General features: G+C 33.1%; 1 long non-coding RNA gene across 1 annotated transcript in view; it reads left to right on the top strand.

The window, feature by feature from the left end:
- Window positions 1-23,015, top strand: part of LOC141567099 (uncharacterized) — a 231,428-nt gene that overhangs the window by 155,084 nt on the left and 53,329 nt on the right. The window lies entirely within an intron of this gene.

Here is a 23,015-nt window from a genome sequence, read left to right as displayed (position 1 = left end):
ACAAAGCTATTAGGAAGAACCTCATGCATATTCCTTTGTAACCAGCATGGAAGTTTTCTGGAGTATATACCCAGGAACAGGGTTACTGAGTAGAATAGTATAAGCACCCTTAATTTTCATTAAATACTGTGTCAGAGTTCACTCCAGCAGGCAGCAGAAGTTTACACTCCCGTCCCACAGTACATGAAGTTTCTCACAAACCCCTATTGCAAACACTTAATGTTATCTGATTTTATAATTTTTGCCAATATCATGGATATCATGTGGTTTTTAACTTGTATTTTGTTTAATACTCTTTATGTCAATGTGACATACATACATGCAGAGCAGAGTACAGATCATAAGTGTACACTTCAATCAATTATTACAAATTGAACACACCTTGTTTAGCCAATACCCTCAAAATAGATGGAGGCCTCCGCATCCCCCCTTTTAGTTACTATCCTCTCCAAGTATAGCTTTTACTCAGATTCTATCTCTATGGAATCATTATCTAAGTAATCTAAATTGGGTCACATTGCATATTTTGTTTATTGTTTGTTTGGCTCTGGCTTTGTTCGCCCAACATGGTTTGTGAGATGTAGCAGTAATTTTTTATTTTCATAGTCTCATAGGAAATTAGGTGATTCAATAGTAATGTCTAGTGTATGGTGAACACCCAATGAGTGGTGGTTGTTGTTTCTAGGCTTTTGTGTTTCCAAATCCCTTTTTCTCTTAGTCCCTAGATGTGCAACTCCTGAAATGTGGCTTTCATACAAACTGCTTTCATTGTCAAGTTCAAATTAATTGGACTTTCAGCCCAGTCCCCACCTGCCTTTATTTTTATCTCCCATAACTCAGGCTCCACATCATCATTCACTGTTAACTCACTTGAACTATAATTCCCGCTGCCTGAAATAACTTGTCTGCAGCGATAAATTTCTACAAATTCATTGCATGATTTATTTATATGTTCTACAATAGCTGTACATTTACACTGCTTTTGCATATTATGAATACTGTTATGATAAAAGTAGTGGTAGATGACCTTTGGTGAATATGTGTATGCATCTTTAACGGGTCCATAACTGGTGGTGGAATGGATGGGTCATATTGAATGAGTATGAGTATGTTAATTATCTGTAGATAATATGGTGGTGTAATTCCTCCAGCTTTTTAATTTTTTTATTTGCCTTTGATATCCTTGGTACCTTCCACTTTTGTATTAGTTTGTTCCAGCGGCTATAACAAAGTACCATAGACTGAGTGGCATATAAAAAAACAGAAATTTATTTCTCATAATTCTAGAGGCTGGGAAGTCCAAAAGCAAGGCACCAGCAGATTCAGTATGTAGTGAGGACCCACTTCCTGGACAGCCGTCTTCTCCCTGTATCCTCACATGGTAGAATAGGCAAGGGAGCTCTCTGGGGTCTCTTCTGTAAGGGCACTAATCTCATTCCTGAAGACTCTACCCTCATGACCTAATCCTCTCCCAAAGGCCCACTTCGAAATACCACCATATTGGGGATTAGGTTTAAATATATGAGTTTGGGAAGGGGAGGGTTCAGAAACATGCAGTCTATAGTCTTCTATATGGATTTAAGAATTAGCCAGTAACTATGCATAAAAAATTTCTGGCATTTTTATTGGGATTACAATGAATCTAAAGATCAATTTCTAGAGACTATATACTTTTAAAATAGTATCTTTCAACATGTAAACATAGTATACCTTTATTTATTTATATTGGTTTTCTTTCATTTCTCTTCAAAATTTTTTGTGTCAACAACAAAAATCAAATAACCCAATAAAATATGGGCAAAAGACTCAAATAGATATTTCTCCAAAGATGACATATAAATGGCTAATATCACATGAAAATATACTCAACATTACTAATTCTTAGGGAAATTCAAAATAAAACCACAATAAAATACCATCTCACAAGCATTAGTATGGCCACTATCAAAAAATCAAAATAACAAGTGTTGGCAAGGATGTAGGGTAATTGGAACCCTTGTTCACTGTCGGTGGGAATGAAAATATTTCAGCCTCTATGGAAAACACTACGGTGATTCCTCCAAAATTAAAAATAGAGTTAACATATGATCCAGCAATCCATTTCTGGGTATACACCCAAAATAATTGAAAGCAAGATCTTGAAGAGATATTTTTAAACCCGTGTTGATAGCAGTATTATTCACAATGGAAGCAATCCAAGTGTCCGTGAGTGGATGAATACATAAACAATGTGATATCTACATACAGTGGAATATTTTTCATCCTTAAAAAGGAAGGAACTTCTGGCACATGCTATAACAAGATGAAAATTGAGAACATTATGCTAAGTAAAATAAGCCAGTCACGAAAAGATAACTACTGTGTGATTCTACTTATATAAGGCAAATAGAATAATCAAATTCAGAGAGACAGAAAGTAGAATGGTGGTTGTCATGAACTGCAGGAAAGAGGAAATGGGCAGTTATTGTTTCATGTTTATAGAGTTTCAGTTTTGCAAGATAAAGAGTTTTTGACATTAGTTTCACAACAATGTGAATGTATATAACACAACTGAACTATACACTTAAAAATGGTAAAGATGGCAAATTTTATGTTGTTTGTATTTTATCACAATTAAACATTTAAAATGTTTTTGTGGTTTTCATTATAGAGATCTTGCATATTTTTCATTAATTTATTTTTAGATATTTGATTTCTTTTCAAAATGATATTATTAATGGTTTTATTTATAATATTTATTTTCTACTTTTTTGTTACTTATGTAAATAAATATAATTGGTTTTGTGAAGTTAGCATCTATCTGGCAATCATGCTAAATTGTTTATCTTAATGTTTTAAAGATTCTTTTATATTTTATATGTACACATGTACAAATAAGAAAAGGTTTGTGTCTTCTTTGGGACTCATATATTGTTTGTTTCATTACATTGGCTAGCACTTCTAGTATAATTTGAAAATAATTGATTTTAAATTTGACTATTTCTCTTTTTAGTTCTGCCAACTTTTGCTTAAATATTTGTTACTGGAACACATACATAGGCAGAGAAGTAAACATAACATAACTGTACCTCTTTGTAAATGTTCATTAACTGCTCCTACTCATATAGTCAGCTCTCAGATTGAGAACAAAATATCATAACTCAAGGAGTTAACATTGCTCTCCAGTCATTATCTCCTGAAGGAAAAATCACAATTCTACCTTCTACACACATTTTACATGTGTTTTAACATTTTTACAAATAGAATCATACTATGTATTCCTTTTCATCTGTCTTCTATGATTGAACATTATGCTTTGAGATTAAACTATGGAATTGCTAGATGTTATAGATTATTCGTTGTCGTTGTTGAATAGTATTCCACTTTGTGAATATACTACAGTTTATATATTCATTCCAATGTTGATGGGCATTTAGGTTATTTCCAGTTTGGAGTTATTTCCAGTAGTACTGCAATAAATAGTTTAAAACTAGATTTTGGATAACATGTGTACAAAACTGGGATAGATACATACTTACAAGTAGAATTGATAGATCCTGGGTTTTGCATATGTTCAGCTTCAGTAGGCATTACGAAAGACTATTGCAGAGCAGCTGTACCAGTTTACACTCTCACCAACAGAGCATGAGAGTTCTGGTTGTTCTGCTGTGCTCAAAAACAGTGGTTATTTTCTGACTTTGGCATTTTAGCCATTCTGACTGGTACATAGCAACTTGTCATTGAGAAATTTGCATTGCTAGGAAAGTTTAACACCAATTCATATGTATGGATATTGTTTTTGTGATTTGTCTGGTCATGTCATTGGCCCATTATCTGCTTTTTCTTGTTGATTTGTAAGAGTCCTTTAATTTGAGTTAGGTATTTTATTAAATATAAGAATAATGAGTATAGTTTCCCATTTCATGTGCTGTCTTTTTATTTTGCTAATGGTGTCTTGATAAATATGTTATTTTCTCCATTTTCTTTTTGTCTGTGTGGATAGCACTTTGTGCTCTATTAAGAAATCTTTGCTCACAAATAGGGAATAAAGATTTTCTTCCATTTTTCTCCAAATGGTTTATTTTTTTACATGTCACATTTAATATTTGATTTATCCAGAATTGTTTTTTGATGATGTGTGAGGTAAGAGTCTAATACATATTTTCATATGCCTATCCACTGCATTACAATGTCACCTTTGTCAAAAAACAGGTGATCACAATGTGTGGGTCTCTTTGTGTTCTGTGTATTCCTTTTCATTGGTTTGTATCTCCTTATATCTACACTGAACTCTCTTAATTATAATATCTTTATAATTGATCTTGATAACTTGTACTATATGCCCTTTGTATTGTATCTTTAAAATTGCCTTAGCTAATTTTCATTTGCCAGTCTGATTAGTGAGAAGTGATATCACATTATTTTCATTTTTATTTTTTTGATTACTTTGAGGCTGACTTATGTTGACAAAAAATTCATTTAATCTGTTCTTTACTTATGCATTATTTTGTCTGTTATGTATTAATACAAAATACACATTTGCAAGTTCCAGATAATTACCTTTTATTATTTTAAAATGTTGTACATACTTTTCTCAGTGTGTGTCTTTTTTATTCACTCTTGATCTACAAAAGATTATACATATTAATATGGTCAAATTTATCAGTTTTTACTTTTATAGTCCATGATTTTGTGTTTGTGTTATATTTAAGAACACTACATTCACTTCTAAATTTTATTAAAGCTTGTTTTACTCATTTAAGTCTTGAGTCTACCTGAAATTATTTTTTCTTTATAATATAGGGCGAGACCCTAATTTTATTTTATTTTTTCCATATATTTCGCTAACTGTAACATTTATTGATTAATGTTTATCCTTCATGTGCTTCTATGCAAATGAATCTCAATTATACTTCAGTCTTCGTGTAGAATTGGGTTTATTTCTGGGCTGCTTTTTGTCTATTTTTGAACACCTTTCATCAATATTGCTCATCCTTCTACTCCCTTAATTTCTAAAACTTTTTAAAATATGATTTTGATCTCTGCTACAGCAAGTAATTCCAAGTAACTCCCTGCAGTAATTTCAGTTATAAGGTCTTTAAGGAACAAAGGGATTTTCCATTATTGTTCTGTGAGGACTTGAATGATAAATAGGTATCGAAATTTGTGAAGTGCTTTTACTATAATTCCTTTATTTTGCAAATGAAGACACTGAGGCATAAAAATACTGTTTTGTAAAGCAATAATTCCTGATTTTCAGTATACTTCCTTTATTATGTAAAAACATGCAAAAATGAAGTTATGTGAAAAAAATTATATTGCATTGATTCTCTCAGAAGAATCAAAATAAGTGTGCATTTTTGTTTTGTTTTGGACAACAAAACATGGTCCAAAGAACTATTTCATTTCAAAGCTTAATTAAAATCACAAAATCCAAAACAGGAGCATTGAGTTGCCATTAGTCAAAGTGGGTTTTAACAACAAGTGTACCAGTCATCAGTATGCAACTGAAGACAATTTTTCTATTTATCAATTGGGTGGAACTTGTCTGGTGATTTTAGGTCCCAGCTGATTTTTAGCTCTGTATAATTTTATTATTACATTTTTAAAATAATAGCTATTGCTCATGCTAGTAGAAAGAGTGAAACATCTTTTGTCACGAACAGTTTGTAATTACAAAGAGTTATTTTGAAAGTAAGATCAAGATAATGAATTAATATTAAAGAAGAACAAATAATAGGAGCCAATATGAAAAAACCAGATGGAATCCTTGTATTGTATGGGTCCCTACACTATCTCGCAACTATATTTAGATTAATTAAAGACAATATAGTTTTACAATTTAAGTTCCTAAATTGTTATTTCTAGTTGGTGATAATAATCTTAAAAATCTTAACACAACATATTTTCTATCTGAATTACTTCATGAAGTAAATGGTAAACTTCTTTAGACAATGAGTTTTCGCTGTACTGTGAATATCTTATCATTGTTATAGATATTTACTCTACTATATGTATCTAGCAATAATATATTTGATCAATATTTAAAAATCATGAGATGTTGTCATAGGATATGACATTGATGGATAGAAATATTTAATTTTCTTGGAATAATATACCAATTAGAAAATACCATCATACACTAAATAATTAGTTTGTGTCTTTTATACTGTAGGACTGATAAATTTTAGCTTTCTGTCTGGAAGAGTAGGCCTAATGAACAAAAAATATTTTAGAACAAAATAATTATTTTTAAGAATTGATATTTACTTTCTGTTAACTTGTGAGTTATAATTTGAAGTACTTAATATGAGGTCAGTGTTAGAGTATTTATAAAATATTTTTCAGGTTTAGGAATTCTCTAGTTCATTTTGAAAGTATATACAATGGGACTGCTGGATAGATGGTGGTGATGCACTTAAAATCCCCAGAAAGATGGTGACGAAACCTAGAGAAATACGTATTAGGTTGGTGCAAAAGTAATTGCAGTTTTTGTAATTATGTTTAACCTTTAAAACCACAATTACTTTTGTACCAACCTAAGAAAATAAAATTTGGTGAAAACACATCTTATTGTATGTTTAAACATAAATGGCTGGAGACAAGCAAGTAAGAGCTAAACAAGCACTCTAAATATCTGTAGTATGAAACAAAAAGAATGAATAGTTATCTGGGAGACCTAAGAATAGTAGACCCCACACAGCCAGCAGATAGTTACTGCAAAGATCAAGGGGTAGTTTGAAAATAGTAGTTGAAACTGAAAGGCTATTATTACACATGGAAAAATGTTCATGGTAAGATTTGAAGGAGCAGAAGAAGTCTGTGCCCTCCCCATGAATTCCTAAAACCAACACTCCAAGACTACCTTATCAAACAAAGCCAAATACTGAGGAAAGACTACTGAGATTTGGATCTATATTGAATAGGACAGGGCAAAGATAAGGCCCAAATAGAAGTCGCAAATGAACCAGTGCCTCGAGATCTCTGCAAGTATGAGAATATTAAGCAAACTAAAGAGTCTGGAAACTTTGGCTAGAAATAAATGACAAAGATTTTTCAAGGGTCCTAAGATTTGGAAACCCGAAACACAACTAGGCAATCAATACCCAGAGTATTCTGAAGACAAAAAGAAAAGCTAAGAGTCCTTACAGTAAAAAGTATTCTTGAGAAGAATTAGTCTGCTTTCTTACCCTCTGGATTGGTGGGAGTTCTCAGTCAGATATCAGGTGGTATGCATGATGGCTGCCAGGTCGTCTGGAAGATATGTGCCAGGAGGTCTGGTCACATCTGGTGGTCTGGATAATGGATGTCAGGTGGTCTGAATATGTGAGTCCTTCAGGGGGTAATCAGAGGGGGTTATTTGGAGGTCTGTTTTATGTCCAGGAATTGACACGGGACTGGAAAGTTCAAAAGGTTAAGTTCCCAGTATAGTTAAAACATGAATAGAATAATTTCCTTATACCTCAGTTTATTTGATTTTAGTAACTTAGCAACTTGACAATAGAGACTCTATTTTATTTCTTCACTCTATTCCTCAAAACGATATATATATATTTTTTATTAGTTTCAGGTGCACAATACAAAGCAAAACTTAGACGTTTATCATTTATATCCCTCACACTGTGTGAACCCCCCTCCCCCCATCCACTATCCCTCTGTACGTTCCCCAAATTAATTTTCAAACCCCCATGACCATCTTGTGGTTACCGACTATTTTTCAAAACCTCTCACCTTCCCCTTATCCCCACCCCCCCGCCCCTCTAGCAACCCTCTATTTTCCCTCCATGTTTCCAAAACTGTCTCTGATTAGTTCATTCACTTATTCTTTTCTTTAGATTCCGCATATAAGTGAGATCATATGGTATTTGTCTTTCTCTTTCTGACTTATTTCACTTAACATAATGTTCTCTAGGTCCATCCATGTTGTTGCAAATGGTAAGATTTCTTTCTTCTTTATGGCTGGGTAATACTCCATTGTATAAATGTACCACAGTTTCTTAATCCAGTCATCTACTGACGGGCATTTCGGTTGTTTCCAGATCTTGGCTATTGTGTATAGTGCTGCAATAAACATAGGAGTGCATAAAGATTTTTGAATTGGAGTTTTGGATTTCTCCGGATAGATACCTAGGAGTGGGATTGCTGGATCATAAGGTAGTTCCATTTTCAGATTTTTGAGATACCTCCAAACTGTTTTCCATAGTGGCTGCACCAATCTGCATTCCCACCAACAGTGCACCAGCGTTCCCTTTTCTCCACATCCACGCCAGCACTTGTTGTTTGTTGATTTATTGATGATAGCCATCTTGACTGGGGTGAGGTGGTATCTCATTGTGGTTTTTATTTGCATTTCTCTGATTGTTAGTGAGGTTGAACATTTCTTCATATGTCTGTTTGCCATCTGTATGTCCTTTTTAGAAAAATGTCTCTTCATGTCCTCTGCCCATTTTTTAATTGGGTTGTTTGTTTTTTTGGAGTTGAGTTGAGTGAATTTTTTATAAATTTGTGATATTAACCCCTTATCAGATATATCATTGGCAAATATCTTTTCCCATTCAGTAGGATCCCTTTTTGTTTTATTGATGGTTTCCTTTGCTGTGAAAAAGCTTTTTAGTTTGATGTAATTCCACATGTTTATTTTTTCTCTTACTTCCCTCGCGCGAGGGGATATATCGGTAAAAATTTTACTCCAGGTAACGTCTGTGAAGTTTCTTCCTATATTTTCTTCTAGGAATTTTATGGTTTCAGATCTTACATTTAAATCTTTAAGCCATTTTGAATTTATTTTTGTATGTGGTGTAAGGAGGTGATCCAGCGTCATCTTTTTGCATGTCTGTCCAAGTTTCCCAGCACCATTTATTGAATAGACTATCTTTACCCCACCGTACATTCTTGCTTCCATTGTCTAGATTAAATGGCCATATAGGCATGGATTTATTTCTGGACTCTCTATTCTGTTCCATTGATCTATGGGTCTGTTTTTATGCCAGTACCATGCTGTTTTGATTACTGTAGCCTTGTAGTATAATTTGAAGTCAGGTATTGTTATACCTCCCACTTTGTTCTTATTTCTCAAGATTGTCAAAACGATATTTTTTGACCACCTCACAAAAGTAAGAGAAGGTGATTCTCTACAGTGTGAAGCTGAAAAACTCTCTTGATCCAACCCTCCTTCTTCAAGTTCATAAACATTAAAATTATATAATAATTAGGAATAGAAAATGTGGTGTTTGAATACCAAACAGAGATATTACCAAAAAAAAACCAAAAAACAAAAAAACAGTATGCCAAACAAATAAACCTGTAACCCACTCTTTCAAAATGGGCTAAAGTAGACTAAGAAAATAATAGAGGGAATAAAATCAAACAGAAAAGCACAAATTACAAATAGGAAAAAATCAGAAATTAAATTGTAGATATCAAAAAAGAATTAAAATTAAAAATTTTTAGAAATTAATATTAAATTAGAAAAGGCATACATAGAAATTCAATCACCAGATGAATAAATTAATTTCTGATATTTTTATTCAAGAAGAATAAAAGTTGAAGAGGAAAACTATTAAAAATGAAAATGATAGGACACATCTCAGATAGAATTTGAAAGAAAATTGTAAATGTAGAAAATATGCAGAGGATTTAACATATGTATAATAGGAATTCCCAAAGGAGAAAAATCAAAGGACATAAGTACTATTAATAAAATTTAAGAAATTTGAAAGTCACTAGAATGATCAACATTGAGATGTAATCTAGTAAGATATAACAATAAACCTTAAAAATACTTTTAAGACATACAAACAAAAATGCAAATCACTTAAAAGGGAAAGATTATCAAGCCATATGACCTTTTTAATAGCAACACTTTATGTCAGATGACAATGCTTACTCAAGAAAACACATTCAAGAGGAGAATATGTGAATCAAGAATATTATATTATATATTATATTATTATATTATATATTATATTATATCTATTTTCAAAATAAAAGCAGCATTAACAGTTATCAAAATGCAAAATTCCAGAGAATATTATTTCCATAAAACATTTCTAAAAAGTCTGCTACAGAATGAGCTTTATATTACCAAAATAATTTGGAAGATATAGCTTTTAAAAAACACACAAAAAAACAAAACTATGAGCATATAAATAAATTCCATTTAGAACTAAGAATAAATTGTGGTTATAAGGGAGAAATGATAGTATATCATGGTTACATGCTTTGCCAAAAGATATAGTTCAATTATTTTATAAAAATAAGACAATGGAAAGAACATTTCAAAATACATAATGCCAGTTATTACCTGGAGGCAAAATTATATTTTTTCAAATTGTATTCTATGGAAGAGCTTGGAGAAGGGGAATAAAAGATTATTAGCTAATTTCAGTCTTCTTAGGAATACACCAATAAAAAATGATTCTTGAGGGGATGTCATAAAATTGTATTAATATTGAAGATAGGAACAAAAATGCAAATCTCCCTAAAATAAACTGAATATTAAAATATGATAGGCTAGCCTCTATATTATGGGTAATATTGTGTAGTTATTTTCTCTTCCTAAAAAATAAATCATTAATAATTATTAATGTGATAAATGATTAATATTTAATTATTAATTAGTCTGTAAGAATAGGAGGAAATAGAGTTGAGAGAATAAGAATAGAGTTTACACTTATTTAAATGTGAATTATTTGTATATGTGACTTAGAAATATGTAAATATTTTATGTAAAAATGAAACAATATCAAACACTTTTTAAATTTCTAAAATTAAAAATATGATTATCTAAATGAAGTAAATTGGCACGTATTCTAAGTCATTTGGAACACATTAATTTGATACTAATGTGTCACATTCACTTACAAGAAGAACTGCAAAATAAAAATTTATACACTTTTTAGTAATTATATTATCAGTGGTAGTTGTCAGATTATAACTGTGTTTCACTGTGTGTAATGTGAGATAACATTAATGAGTAATTATGTGATATTTTAATTCTAGCATCTCTAGTGTCCTTGACAACTGGAATTTTCCAGCAAAAAATTGAAGAGTATAGATGAAAATGTAAGAAAAGTTATGTAAAAATCGTATAATCCTGACTTTGATTTTAAAGTATCTGCATGATTTCATTACATATTATATTACAAAATTATTTCTTGATATATCTGATAAAAAGGAATAAAAACAACAAATAACCCGGAAGCATTGTGTACACTTAATTCCCAAATTGCGGTCACATCACTAGGAATCAGGGTATTTGAAGAAATTGCTGATTTCAGATCTGGGGCAATAAGTGTATAAATCTGGAACAACTTTACAGACTGATAATGAGAAAATTATCAATGACCACTAGAGTTGTGTCAAAAGAATTCAAAAGACGAATATGAAGAGGCTCTCATGGCCAAAACTGAAACAATTTGTAAACCAATAAAAGTAATAATATCAGAGATTCATAGTTTCAAGTACACTTAATCCATGATTAGAAAATCATTCAAAAAGATTGATCACCATTGGAGAATGATAATTAATTAACTCATTTTTAAAAGACTATAAAAATAAAGGCAAAGAATTATGCATTTATCCTTTTCAGTATGAACTGTACCATGGGGTAAACAAATAGTAAAAGAGGGTGTCTTTTTAAAGAAGTATTCCAGGTAATAAATAAAAAAGAAATAATAGAAGAAAAATATTGTAATTTTGCAATGTATTACATATATATGTGCCTATGCATATTCACTTTATATATTATTCTATAATAGTTAAGAACTTAAAGACCCTGAGGAATAACAGCTGCTAATATCACAAAATGAGAGACAACTAGATATGTATGCCCCTGATGAAAACACTCACCATAATCTCGGAGGTAACGATGTGAAAACCCAAAGCAAAACCAAAGCAAGCTCATATTTGATCAAGATTCTAAATCCAGCTATCAGGTTATAGGACATGCACAGCCCAATGGACCATGTTAAATGCCATGAGTTAAACCCCATGTCAACAAAATCTAAACTATGAAAATTCTATAGGACCACATGTTTTGAACAAATACATTCCACGAAAAGAAAAAGAGAGAAAGCAGTAGAAGTAGGGTAAAGAAAATAAGAGACTTAAAAAATATCAAACATTTGTATTACATGGACATTATTTAAATCTTGGTTCAAACAAACAAAATGTAAATGTAAAAGATCTTTCACATTTATAATGCAACTGAAAATTTGAACTGTCTGCATTTTTGATGATACTAAACTATTGTGCCAGTTTTTAGATGTTATCATGATGATGTGGCTATGTTAAGAAAAGAGCTGTCATGTTTTAGAGACATATAAAATTCTTTAGTGATAAAATTTTACGATATTTGATATTTGAATAAAAAAGGGATGTAGAAAGTGGATGGGAATTAGAATGAAACAAGTTGGCCGTAAATTGATAATACCTGTTTGGTGGTACAGGCGGGTTCATTTCCCACTCTCCACTCTCCCTAGTATTGTGTATGCTTGAAGTGGTCCATAATTAAAAGTTAAAATTATGTAATAGTAACAATAAATACTGATGTTAGGGACAGCAGAGCACATAAATGACATACATGGAAAACAGCCTATCTCCTCTTTCTCCCTGGGCCTTCACGGTGGGTATTTTTATTCCTCTGCCTCCAGGAAAATTCCTTCCGTTTTGTATGCCATACATGCTTAGAGCTGCTCAACCTCTTCTCGTGAGCTGTCAGTCTTAGCATCTCATTTATCTTTTTTTTTTTGTCTGTCATTTATAGAGCTTGTCATCCTTCCATCGTGTTTATTATACTAGAACAAACCTTATCCCTGAGACCATCTGGAGTTCTGTTCTTTAATAACATCTTTCAGCACCTACTAATCCTAAACTGCCTGTGAGCATATTCCTAGGCTAAAATAGACATCTATGTCATGGCCAAGTTCTGTCAAATTTGTTTATTTGAATGTTGTGAGATCAATTTGTTATGGACTTTTGGTTAGATCATTGTATTTCAATTGGCACTAGGCATGCACTGGATTTTAAATATAGCCTTGACATCCCTAGTTTCAATACAACTTATTACCCTGTTCTGGTAAACACCTACTTTAGAGAAGTCATCCCATTCAAACTTCCAATATGTTTGCCAGGTGTTTCTAATAGACAACACCAGTCACTGGGCTATAAAAGACAGTCATTTTAAGTCCCTTGTAATCATGGAGCCTCCAAGAATTAAAAAGGAAAAATTGATTTATTGAGCAATAACCTGAAATCATGAAGTAGTCTATTTTGAATATGAGTTCAGTTCTATTCGGTTGGTGCAAGCGTAATTGTGGTTTAAAAGGTTAAAAATAATTGCAAAAACCGCAATTACGTTTTCATCAACCTAATATAAGACCAAGTGGACTGGTGAGCAAGAAAACAATTATCTTCTAAAATTAATAGAGAGAATAACGCCATAATTTATTAAGTTTTAAACAAAGCTAATGGCATGTTTTTCCTTATGTTTCAGAAGCAATTTGATTATTTTTTATTTTTATTTTTTTTTTAATTAAATTTATTGGGGTGACAATTGTTAGTAAAATTACATAGATTTCAGGTGTACAATTCTGTATTACATCATCTATAAATCCCATTGTGTGTTCACCACCCAGAGTCAGTTCTCCTTCCATCACCATATATTCAATCCCCCTTACCCTCATCTCCCACCCCCCACCCCCCGCCCCCGTAACAGCAAGGATTTTATTCATTTTATTTAAAATATTTTTTTTGCCAAGATGACTCAACTTCAGGATCCAAATAAATTAGAAAATTATATTTCCAGTTACATCAAATTATTAACTTAATCATTGTCTTCTAACTTAAGATGTACATTTCCTTGCAAACTGATCCATTTAATAATTTTACCACATGTTCTTCCTCTCTGATGACCTTGGCAATTATGATCATAGCCATTGTCATCAAAATTTTTACATAAATATGCTATGTCCAAGAAGGTAACATTATATTGTATCCCTGGAGTACATAGACTACAATGAGAATATTGCTCCTTGGAGTTGTGCAAAGTGGTGGCACTGATATTTAAAATGCATATAAGCAAATAGCTTCCACACAAGCCTGAATGTTTTTGTTCCCCCCAAATTCATACCCCCAGTGTGATGACATTTGGAGTTGAGGCCTTAAGAAGATAATTAGATTATGCAGGTGGGGCCCTTATGAGTGAAATCAGTGCCCTTGTAAGGTGCTGAAAAGAACAAAGTTCTACCCTTCTCCTTATGAGGACCGAGTGAGAATATGTCAGTCTATAAACCAGAAAGCAGACCCTCACCAGACACCAAATCCGCAGGCACCTCCATTATGGAATTCCAGAACTGTGAAAAATAAATTTGTGTTGTTTATGAGCCATCTCACCTATGGTATTCTGTTGGGCATCCAGAATGAACTAAGACAGCTCCCCTAAAATGGAACAAGTTAGTGTTCCAAGCTCCACAAAATCTCTAGGAAACATTCTGAAACACACTTACCTTCTCCAATGGTGAATCATTGTTGAACTTCACAGCACATTTTCTCTTTGATTGAAAACATGGATTTTTGAAATAAATTTAATTAAAGGTAAAATGTTTCTTTAATCAAATAAGAGACTGTGATATTTAAACTATAAAGATTCTTATTTAAAGGTAATTGTTGATTTGTTTTTAAGGCTATGGAAGGAATAAAGTAGAAATTTAAATGGCAGGCTTGAGGAAAGAGGTCAAATATTGCCACAGGCAAATAGAATGTGAAGTTTAAAAGCTTCTGTGTCACACTGAACTTCAAAGCTGTTATTTTTAACAGGGCTCTGAAGTTGGCAATCAAAATTCTCCCATCCTTACATGACAAACAATGAATTTAGTTATGCTCTTAAAAATAAATAACTGAAGTGGATGTCTTGGTTACTTTAGAGCTGGATAATCTGATCACAAACCCCAGGAAGAAAGAAGAATAATGTATTTTTGGGAAATGATTTGGAAAGTGAGGACTGCTCTCCTCACACATATTTCCTTTAGCTTAATTACAAAATACTACAGCTAATTTAGGTATTTCCCAGTGATCCTCTTGTGGGCCAATGAATTTTCCCATTTTCTACACAACTTTATATATTTCTGCAGTTAGCTAAACCTGTCTAAAACAAAAGTATCTTCAAAACATAATGTCTAACATGATAAATATGACAGGTCTGCCACATAAATCTCTTGCTTAGAGCTGCTCAACCTCTAAAAGGGGGAGAAATACACATTTTTTAGTGTTTACATTATCATAATGATAATCAGAATGTCTGTTTGTTGGTCAAGTTAGGAGACAATTCCTGACTACCTACTATTCTCTTAAATGGTGCCGTGTATTAAGACAAAAATCTCAATAACCCTCCACATATCAGTCATGCTTCTAAATAGCTATTCATCCAGATTTATGTAAAGTTTGGTTCTAAGAGTATTATCAAATATAAGGATGTAAATTGCTGTGAAAGAGTAAAACATGCTAATGATTGTACTCGGGATTCGTAAAGCTCTCTTTCTCCTCCTGCCATAGTTCACAATCAATAACTCTGACCTTAACATCCTAAAAACCAAAACCAAACAAACAAACAAACAAAAACACTAATTGCTGCCTCTCCGATTGCTTTCAGATTCAAATACAATACAAATTTCTTGACATGGAATACAAAAGCCTTTTACAATTTGGTTCTATTTATTTTGATAATAGATTTCAAAAAGCAAAGATTTCAAAAGCAAGACAACTTTCAACAGCATTATCCATCTCCTAGGTTCCTCACCTAGGTGGTGGGCTCACTGTCAGTACAATAGGAAAACCACTTGGCTGTGCTCTTTCAGATGGGATGCACGAGCAAATGGAAAACCAGTATAGTAGATAATGTATGGTCAGACTTTCAAGGTTGAAATTACAACTTCTCTACTTACTGGCTTTATGCACTTAGGCGCATTACTTTTGTGTATTTATCATCATCATACTTACTTTCTTCATAAAATTGTGTGAAGATCAAATCAGATGCCACACAGAAATGGGGTAATCATATAATTTATCATCCCAATTGAGTTACTTCTGAGATTGAAGAGGAGATTGTTAATAATTATGTCAAAACAACAGGTGTTCTATCCTGGGTATTCTACGTATAAAACATCTTAAAAATTGCCTGGCACAAACAAGTGAAGGGAAGATGTTAACTCTTATCATTGTTGTGATATTACTATTGAGTTTTTTTTTTTTTTTCCCCCATTTGATGTCTTGAAAGAGGTGACCCTTAAAGTTTCTTCCTGGCCTTGAGATTCTAAGATTTGGTAATAAATAGCTGTCATTTGCCAGCCCTGGTGAGTCCATTACTAAATGACCCAGCTCAGGAGGGAGCTGAGAGAGGGAGAGGTGAGGAAGAAGGTTTATTTCCAGAATCAATGTACTTTGTCTTCAGCACACCAGCTAAGTGTAAAATGGAGCGTACCTCTGTCAAATGTGTGGGGGAGAGTTTATCATGTTGGCAACTTTCTTTCTTCCTATCAACTTTGTATCATAAAAGATAAGTTAATTGTGCTGATATTCTCTGTTATGACATGCGCTGACATGATTGATATGAATCAACCTTCATGTTGCATACAAGATAAGAAAATAATGGCACCTTGCAGCCAATGGACAGTGTCAGGCACAAATGACTTCTGAGTCTGTGCACAGACTGAGAAACACTGGTGTTCTCATTTGTCCTCAAGCTAAGAAAAAAAATAAAAAAGACGAAATCACATTTTCACAAGATTGGATGTCGTACAGGTACTATGCTAGGTAGTAACTTTTGCTATATTGTTGTTAAAGGATAACTTTCCAAGAAAGTAATATAGTGACTCACAGATAGGTATAAATATTTTATTTAATTCATTCATGAAATAAGGGAACCAGCAGATGTCACGTCAGTTCAAAGGAGAATCCAAAGAACACCATACGTGTAAATTGAGACTATTGAAGTGCACGTGCATGTGGAAAACAAAACTGGCTTCGATGGGAGAAAAAAGTCAGTTGAACCTCTGATAAACAGAATTTGTCTGTCTATGAGCGTGAATTATTCTGCATTATTATTCGTTATCTAACACTAACAGTGTTGGTTGTAAGATCGCTCCCATAGAGTCAGAATCAGATAACTCAAAGGTGAGCTTTAGAATAGGAGTTGGCAAACTATAGCTGAGGGCAAGCCGCCTGTTTTTATAAATCAAGTTTTACTGGAACACAACAATGCTCATTTGTTTATCTATTGCCTATTATCCTAAATGGCAAAGTAAATAGATGTCACCTCATGGTCTGCAAACCTAATATATTTACTATTGGGCCCTTTAAGAAAAATTTGCTGGCCCTTCATATAGCTAATGCATAGGTTTCCATTAAAGCACAATATTTCCCCTATATTGTGTAGTGGTAAATAAAAGATTTGGGAATTAGATAAATCTGGATTCAAATCTTAACTCCATTACTTAATAAATGAATCATTTTAGGCAAGTTACATAAAATTCCAGATATTCTGCTATTAAATAAGTATAAAAACATTATTCTTTATTAAATAAGTAGGATAATGTATCTCTTGCATGGCCAGCATTAGGGTGAACTAAAATAGTAGGTATAAAGAGCCTGGCAGAATTTTCAGATAAAAAGTAAATAAAGAGTCCAAAAATGTTAAATTCTATTCATCATCTTCTATTAGAATTCATCTTTAGGGCCCAAACTACCTGTAAGTTAATAGCCTTAAATTACTGGGCTTCTCATCAAAAGAGAGTTGGCCATTTATGCTGCCTCCAAGGGAATCTAGCCACCATGCTATTTTTTTCAGATAATAAAAAGCAGCCTAGTGCATCAGCCAGCACACTAAACTGGGGATTAGGAGATTAGAGATCCAGCCTGGTGAACTTGGAAAACTCTCAAATCTCTCTGGTTGTTGATTACCTTATTTTTAAAGGGAAAATGTGGAGTTAGAGGCAGAATAGTGCTGGGGTCCTTTAAGGCTCTGAAATTCTGTGAAATGATGTCATAATAGCCTCTTTCTACTATCATTTCACAGCTGAAAGAGTAAACTTTTGAGTAAACATAAAAGATGACAGGAAACTGTGGCCATATAGAGGGCATTTTTTTTTTTTTTTGACAGTGTTATTGCTTGTTTCTTGTATTTTCTAACAGGTGTTCCTTTAGGCAGAATGTGATGCCTGATATAGTCTTTGTTATCCACCCATTCTGCTTTTTATAGAATTAATAGAGTTCTGCACACAGTGACAGTTAATAGCCAATGAATACAGAAATAATTCTTTAATGATTAATATCATTAACTCTTCCGCATAACATTACTGGGAAACAATGTCAGTATAAATGCCTTGGTTTTACTCGTGAGAAATTTAAAGCCCAGAGAGGGTGGAGCCACGTGGCTAATGTCACACTTAGTGGTTAGCAGAGCTGGAATAATACTCAGCATTCCAAGTCCTGGGACTTTATTCAAACAAAATTATTTCCACAGCCTGCCAAGGGACTAGGATCCTTGGGGAAAAAACATTCCCCTGAAAAGACCAGAGCCTAATATTGTCAGCCAAAAGCACTGAGTGGAGTGGACTCCTGGGAAGGCATTTATTTCTCACACATTAATATACTATCTCAGTCTTGATGATGATTTCTATATGAAAATGTCCTTGTGATTCCAGGCACCTTGTTAACATGGCTTTCTAATTCTTGGGTGAAAAGTCTAAGCTTAACGGTCATACCCTAGCAATGAGGTTAGTGAGTTTAAAGCACTGATAAGAAAGGAGGTGGCACAGGAAGCATGATCTATTATTTCACTTACTTATCCAACACATATTTATCGAATGCCTACTACTTGCCAGGCACTGATCTAGATATTAGAAATATAGCCATGAGCCAAAATTCCTCTACTGATGGACTTTACAGTCTGGCAGGGATACAGAAAATAAGTAACTATAGGCAGAGTTTAGGGAGTTTGTTATTTTTATATGCAATTGTCAGGGAAGGCCTTTCTAAGGAGGTGACATTTGAGAAGAAGCCTAAGTAAATTTAGGAGATGATACTGGAAAAGAGAGTAGCTGGAGGATGTAGCATGTGCCCCAAGGCTTCAAGACATCGTATACTTGGTGTTCAGGAACAGCAAGGAGGCCGGTAGGGATGGAGCGTGTGAGTGAAGGGACAAGGTCAGGAAATCATGTGGCAAAGAAAGCTGTCCAGGCCCACGGGCTGAGGTAAAGACTTTGAATTATATTCCAAGTGAGAAGAGAAAGCCTTGGAGGGTTTGAGGCAGAGAAGTAACATGCTGTAATTTATACAGAGGGTGCCAAAAAAATGTACACACATTTTAAAAAGGAAAAAAATTGTATTAAAATTGTAATAATACATATTGATAAGAAAAGATGAATTCAAGTCAAGTCACATTTTTTTCACACCCCTGGTATTTTACATTTCAGTGGTACTATGAAGAATAGGCAACAGTGTAGAGCGAGAGAAGTGAGAATTCATAGGGCATTACGTCGTTGAGGTGAGAACTTATGTGGTGGTTATTGTGGAAGTGATGGATAGCTTGGAATTTAAATATATTTTGAAGATAAAGCCAATTTACTTTCCAATGGATTGGATGTAGAGCATGACAGAAAGAGAAGGGTCATAGAATTCCAAGTACTTTGGCCTAAGCACCTAAGTGTCTAGTGATACAATTTACTGAGCTAGAGAACTCAGTTAAGGAAGAATTGGGGGACAATGCAAAATTTCAGTTTGGGATAAGTTAAATTTGAAACGATTGTTTGAAATCTGAGTGAAGTTCCATAAGCAGTAGGATTTGTGAATTTGTAGTTCAGAGAAGTTGGGACCAAACACATTTTTGAAGTAATTAGTGTGTACATGGAATTTGAAGCCATAAAACTGGTCAAGATCACATGTAGAAAGTTGAATCCTGAGACACAACTTTGCAGTGCTTTGATGCTGGGTAGTGGAGGAAGAGCCATAGAGTAAACAGAAAGAGGAAAAGCCAGGTGAGTGTAGAATCCCAAGGGACAAGTGAAGAGTATTTCAAAAGAGGGCAAGACCACCCATGTCAAATGATGTTGAGAAATTGAATTAGAAGAGGACTGGTAATTGACTGCTGAATTTGGTAGTGTGGACTTTGATAACAAGGTCCTTGATGACTTGATAAAAGTGGTTTTAGTGGAAAGGTAGGAATGAAAGCTTTCTCAGAGAACATTCAAGAGAGAATTGGTGGAGAGATGTTGGAAAGAAAACAATAAAAAATTTCTTTTTCTTTTGAGATTTCCTTTAAAAATATCAGAAATGGAACATTAACTGGATGGTTATATTAGGTAAAGAAATGACTTATTTTTCAATATTGTAGACAGTATATCATGTTTGAATGCCAATGGGAATAATTTAATACAGAGGGGTTTGCCAGGCAAAGGGACAAGGAATGGATGGGGTGATAGGCAATGAAAATGTGTAGGGCTGATGGATTAGAAATTTTTGTGGGATTAAAAATTCATTGTATTGTATTACTGGAAGGAGTGAGTTGGAAATATAAGAAACAAGAAACTGGGATGCTTGAAGTTAAGATCTTGTTAATAGGGAGTAGAAGAATGAGGCTGTCATCTCCTTGTATGTTATACTTAACAGACTGGTTCTAAGAGGACAGTATTAGTTCTGTTTTCTATTTTCATCATGAACACTCAAAATATAAGTATCTGAAATAAAATCTCAATATAACTAAAATTTTTCTTATTTAGAAGTTTTGATTTCTATATTCATAGCATTCTGTACGGGAAATGAAAATGAATAATGGAGAAGGTATAATTGGTGGAGTTAAGGCTGTGTGTGGGCTCCAGGGCACAGATTGATGGACTGACTTTAGGATTACAGACAATTTATCTACTCTACTGTCAATGAACAATACATCCATTCAGGAGTTTCTGAAGACAAATAGAGGCAAGTTGATAAACTTGGAAGCATTAGGATATGGAAGCTGTGTCTTGATTACAATTTTCTCAGACAAAAGAGAAGCAAGAGCTGGAAAGAAGGGAGAGTGAATTGAGTGGGAAAATGAAGGAGAATTTGTCAGCATCCCTGAGGGCCTGTTTGAAGTTTGTGGTCATAAATAATTTTTTTGAAATAATTTTTTTAAATTGAATTCCCACTTTATCTTTTCTTGCTTACTGCTATCCAACATAATATCTTTAGGCAATGAGAAAAGGATTTTGTTTGCATTGAAAATTGGATGATAAAATTAGGCAGCCCACATTCACTCTTATTCTGAAAGTAAATGGACTCTGTGCTTAAACTAATTTCTTTGCTTCAGTTGAAGAGCTTTTCAGACAAATTGCTTCTTCTAGAGATATGCATGTTAACAGACTTATATTTCATTTAAAAAATGCCAGTTAAAAATATAAGGACATAAAAATCATCAGTGTTCCTATCAACCAGTGATAATCTCTAGTAATGTTTTAGTAAATTTCTTTCTAAGAGTATCTAGATAGATTTTTTTTTCTCTCCTAATGGGGGCCATACTTTAAAAAAGTTCTATTATCTACTTTTTTCATGTAATAACTTATATCCGCAATGTCTTTCAATGTCATTCTTCTAGCATGTCTTTTGAATGAATTTATGTCTGTGGTATTTCTAATCATATTTTGCCGTTTCTTCATGGAACTGACAAATTGATCCTAAAGTTCAAGTGGAGAATATCTTACACAAAGTGTAAGAATATTTTAGACCATTTTTTAAAAGGAAAAACATTCCCATTTTTTAAAAAAGGAAAAACAACAAGATAGTGAATATCTTTTACCTTAACAATGCCATTTATAAGATATGTTTTATAATAATATTAGTACTTAAAAATAATGTTTGTATAGGGAAATTTACTGAAGCATTTCTTCTAATAATTTAAATTTAGAAATCACTCAAATGTTTTTCAGTAGGTGAACAGGTCAATAAATGATGATACATTCAATTGAAAAGATAGTTTCTAAGACGTATTGTTCAGTGAGAAAAATCTCATCTAATTATACGAAGGATTTTTTTATGTGAAAATGAAATAAAGAAGAAGAATAAACTTTGTATATTTAAATGCCTATAAAAAGAAATCTACAAGGCTGTTTACTAAACCGATAATAGTGGTTATCTCTGGAGCAATAAATGGGATTTAGAGAAAGATGAATAAAGAAATCATGTGGAAAATCCTTGCATTTTTTTCTCTCTGTATATTTGTGATTAGTTTACCTTTTTATGTTGTTAAGGTGATTGTGCATTATTTATCAGTTATTATTTACACATATATTTTTATAAATAGTATATAATACATTTTATAAAGCACCAAAATAAAAGTATAAATAAAAACAGAATTTACTGGCAAATTTTTGGAGCCTCTTAAAGCTCACTTTGGGATATGTGTATTTATGGATAGGGGAAGCTGAGGTTTCACTGAATAAGTGAATTTAAGGTGCAAAGGATTAACATATTAGGCAAAAAATATTACAGATATAGAAAACTATGTAGGAGAGTTCAGAGGTAAGAAAAGTGCATCGCATTTGAGGAACAAAACTAAAGTATGGCTAAAGCATCAAATTAATGGGGAGAACACATAGAATAAGGATGGTGAGATTAGCATAGTTCAGACCGTGAAAGGCCTTAATCTATGCTAAGTATTACAGATAATAGTAGAAAGCAGCATTTAAAGATTCTTTTAAGTGTAGGAGAGACATGATCAGGTTCACATTTTAAAAATCTCAGGTGTGTTTGAGAATGGAGAGTGGATTGGAGGAGAGCATTTCTGGATAAGGAAGATCTGTCTACATGTAGTGGTCCAGGTGAGACATGACAGTAAAATGGACAAGGATGGTAGCAATGGATATGGAAACAACTGCATTGACACAAAAAATATTTACAAATGCAGGAAAACTTACAGGACTTGCTAGCAGGTTGAATATGAAGGTAGAGACAAGAAAAGTCAAGCCTTATCCCTCAAAGAAAAGGCGCATGTAAAACAAACACACAGG

This window comes from Rhinolophus sinicus, chromosome 5, assembly GCF_057876585.1.
Source record: "Rhinolophus sinicus isolate RSI-liver-muscle chromosome 5, RSI-T2T, whole genome shotgun sequence".
Classification (NCBI taxonomy): Eukaryota; Metazoa; Chordata; class Mammalia; order Chiroptera; family Rhinolophidae; genus Rhinolophus; species Rhinolophus sinicus.
The sequence above is the reverse complement of the archived record's forward strand: the minus strand, read 5'-3'. Positions and strand labels throughout refer to the sequence as shown.